Source organism: Corvus cornix, chromosome 17 (assembly GCF_000738735.6).
Source record: "Corvus cornix cornix isolate S_Up_H32 chromosome 17, ASM73873v5, whole genome shotgun sequence".
Classification (NCBI taxonomy): domain Eukaryota; kingdom Metazoa; phylum Chordata; class Aves; order Passeriformes; family Corvidae; genus Corvus; species Corvus cornix.
This window is the reverse complement of record NC_046346.1, coordinates 7,061,133-7,064,980: the sequence shown is the minus strand read 5'-3', so window position 1 is coordinate 7,064,980 and position 3,848 is coordinate 7,061,133. Positions and strand designations below refer to the sequence as shown.

At 45.4% G+C, this 3,848-nt stretch overlaps 1 long non-coding RNA gene across 1 annotated transcript; it reads right to left on the bottom strand.

Annotated features, from left to right (window-relative positions):
* Positions 1 to 899: 899 nt before the first annotated feature.
* LOC104688247 lies at positions 900 to 2,928 on the bottom strand. The gene is made up of 3 exons (XR_751655.3): positions 2,708 to 2,928; positions 1,739 to 1,845; positions 900 to 1,128 (listed from the first exon to the last, which is right to left on the bottom strand). It is a non-coding gene; the product is annotated as an uncharacterized LOC104688247 (long non-coding RNA).
* Positions 2,929 to 3,848: the final 920 nt, after the last annotated feature.

The window sequence follows — 3,848 nt, the reverse complement described above, 5'->3', positions numbered from 1 at the left end:
CCCCCCAGGCTCTGCTGTGCCCCCCTGCAGTGTGCTGTAGGAAAAGCATAAACAACATCCAGCTGTCTGCCTCAGCAACAGGTCCCTTTTGGAGGGTGTCAGTGGCAGCTTGAGGCAGTTTCCTCACTGGAACAGGATCTGGCATCTCCAAGGGATGTGGAGGAGAGCCAGGCTGAGACAGCCCTGATCTGAGTCATGGAGTGACTTGCAGAATTCCTTTGACTCAGTAGCTGAAGGGGTTTGGGTTGCTGTTCTCGGGCTTATTCCCGAATCTTCTGTCAGGAACACAGCCGCAGCCAGCAGGAAGGAGCGGTGGTGAGGCTGCTCTGCACTGCTGCTCAGAAACCTAAATACAAATGCTTCCCTTTGAAACCCCTTCTCACATAACAGTAGAGGCATGGGCTCCAGGGTTTATTTAATGTTTTGTCATTTTATTCCCACTCTTTCTTCCTTGTCTTCAAAAGGTGCTGCTCACAATGCAGAGGGAGGATCTCTTTCTTAGTTTAAGAGCGAAAAATGTAAATGAGGAACAATACTTGACAAAATAAACCTGTAAGGGGAAATCTTCCAGCAGTTTTGCTTTTTGTTGCGAGTTATTATGTACACCCCTGCTCTGATATTATTTTATAATCTAAAATACTGCCATGCATTAATAAAATAATTAAATACAAATATATTATTACATCTTTGTCTGGCTTAATGATGAACACCTTGGGCAGGTAGAAGCAGCTGGTGGCCTTGTCAGCTCTTGTCCCCTGCTCAGAGTCTCTCTCCTCATTTCCCTCTGCTGCAAGGCCCATTTCCTTGGCCAAGAGCCATGAGCCTCCCAACTGAGAGAGAAATTCGATCATAGGAAGCAATTTATTGTCAAATAAATACAACCTCTGACATCAGTTTCATTTCTTGTTTTTATTGACCCATTTCACGCATCTGAAGTCAATTTTCAAAGCCTGTTAGGGGCAGGTGTGTCCTTCTGTCCTGGTTAAATGACCTCACTTTGCACGGCTCCCAAAGAGCACAACCAGGCAGCATCACCTGAGCCCAGGCTCAAACTCCTCGTGTCAGCTGCTGCATCCCTTGTCCCTGGAGCCCAGAAGAGGGACAGCCTTGGAGCCAGGCAGAGAAAACCTGTGAGGGGCAAGGACTGGAATTGGCTTAAGAACAAAGGGTGAAAGTAAGAGTACAGCAGGAGAATGGGACTTGCTGTGTCAGACCAAGACAGAAAAAAGTGAGAGAGAAGAATAGGAGAATAAGATGGTGTTAGCATAAAATTGTGCTGCAGGAGATAGAGTTGGAAGAAGAAATGTTTATGGGAAGAAGAAAAGAGAGAAGGCAAAACGAAGAAAATAAATGAAGAATTAGTCTGAGGAAGACAAAGAAACAAGAAAAAGTACAGCAAAAAGGGTTTGTACTTCTTCCTCCTGAAGCAGCTGGGTTCAGTTTGTTACTTAACATTTTGGGGCTGTGTTTTAGAGGCTTTTCTTTTTCACCCCCCACTATCCCAGGTTGCTCCAAACTCTGTCCAGCCTGGCCTTGGACACTTCCAGGGATCCAGGGGCAGCCACAGCTTCTCTGGGCACCCTTTGCCAGGGCCTCCCCACCCTCACAGGGAGGAATTTCTTCTTTTAGCAGAATTGGGTCCATGGTTACACCCATTCCTGGGCCCTGAGAGCTGGAAGCCAGCCAGGGTTGATCAGAGACTCCAACCTTCTCCTGCTTCCTCACTTGAAATCACTACCTGCCACCTCAGGAGCTGCTGAAATATGTTCTCCACACCTCCTCTGAGCTCCCCACCCTCAGAAGTCTCCTTGGATTTCCAATTTAACTCCTCCAGGGAGAGTGTGCCTGAAAGGAAGAAGCATAAGCTTACTAAATGAATCTCTTAATCACTGTCATTTTAGTCCTAAAAAACCTAGCAAAAACAAAGATATAACTTCTGCAGACAAATGGAAGTCCAGCAGTGAATTTTCCCTTCTGATCACATCCCTCCGGAGAAATCTTTCTTATTGAGCTGATTTTTTACATATACAAAGCACATTTCCTTTGATATTTTCCACATTCAGCAAGGTGAAAATGCTGGTCAAAAATGGCTTATTTCTATGCAGAGAGAAAAGCAATGTGCATCCAAGCTTTGAAGCCTTCCTCACTGAGCATAACCACAGTGTTCTCAGGAGGAGCTGAGCCCAGGCTGTCTTGGTGGATCAGGCTTTAACCTGCTAAGACTGAGAGGACTTTGATGCTCCTGATGGTGTTAAAGTTGCCCCATGTTCCCAGCTGGTCAAAATTATGGTGCACCCAATATGAAATATCATAGTGAAATGAATCTGAATGAATAAAGTGTGATTAATTCTGCGTGTTAAATGGTCATAAGACGCTCAGGGTGCATGAGGCAGAAAGAGCCCAGCTTTCTCCTCATCTTGAAGCTCACAGCATTTAACCATGTTCAAGTTTGGCCTGGTGATCCTGTGCCCCCCTGGTGAGTGAACTGCCTGTGGTGAATCTTGGATTTCAGGCAAACTGGCATAGATACTGTCTCCTCGCTACTAATTGTCCTGAGATACATCTTGCTATGATGAAATAGCTCTGCCTACAAAAACAAAAAAAAGAAGTGATTTGTGAAGGAAAGGCTGCAATGAAATAGCAGAGAGCTCAATAGTGCAGTGAGTTAATAGAGGAGGAAATGTAGGAACTGAAAGCTGAGCCCTACCTTTCATCCATGCAGTGGGCTCCCCACACGAGGGGAATGCTCTCCCAGATTTGTGCAACAAAGGAATGCAAAGAGGCCCCACCATCCTCTGCTTCTTCCCCCAGCTGGATTAAAATTGTGCATTCAGAAAGTGAGCCGGGATGGATTCCATGTAATAAATTCTGTTTGAAAGCTGGAAGGTTTGCAGCCAGCAGAGGAGGGAAGCTATAGGACAGCCTTCAGCAGGAGGAGTGGGTGGCAGGCAGCAGCCTGATGGGTTTTATGATGAAGCTTGATCTGCTTTCGAGTGGGTGTGCGTGGAGCAGTTGCCCAAGATAGCAGGGACTGGATGCGATGACCTTTGCGGGCTCTTTCCATCATGTGTTTCCTGAAATTCCAGTGAAATCATGGGGTATAACAGACACAGTTCAATATTTTTTTGTTTTATGGAATGTACTTTAGCTCACACCAGCTGAGAACAGCCCTAGTGTGGCCAACACCAAGGCTGGCAACCTTTAATCCTTGCCACGTGTGACAACACCTCAGCCCTCTCAGCCCTCACCTGGCTTCCTGATAATACCAAGGATGGCTTTATTCTTCAGGGCCTTTTTCTATTGTAGAGATGTTAGCAGTGATCTGGTGCCACATTCAAATAGATATTTCTCCCTTTGTCTGGCAATAAAAGATACCTTGAAAGAGCAAGGATGGTGGTGAGAGTGTCAGGTGGGGTCACAAGGCACAGGCATTCCACAAAAGGGAACAAAATAACAATGAGAAAATACCTCAAAACACTTGCCAGATACAGCAGCCTAATTAATACAGCCATTGTTTGCTCAGTGGCTGAACCTCCTTTCCTGTGCTTGGAAATGACTGCTGTGGAATTAGAGGGAACTTGACTTTGTTTCTAAGCTTTAGCCCTAACGATCTGCTTTGATGGAGAAATGTGTATGAAATCAGGTGGCTGATACTCAGCATGGGAGCTCTGGGTTGTGTCAGAACCAACCAGCACAACATGAACATGGGATGCAGAGTACTAACAATGTAATGCCTATTTTATATATATATATCTATATATATATATAGATCTATCTATCTATCTATCTATCTATTTCACAGAGGGACAGTGTGCCCCCAGTCAAAGTGCTGGATGGACTACAAACAG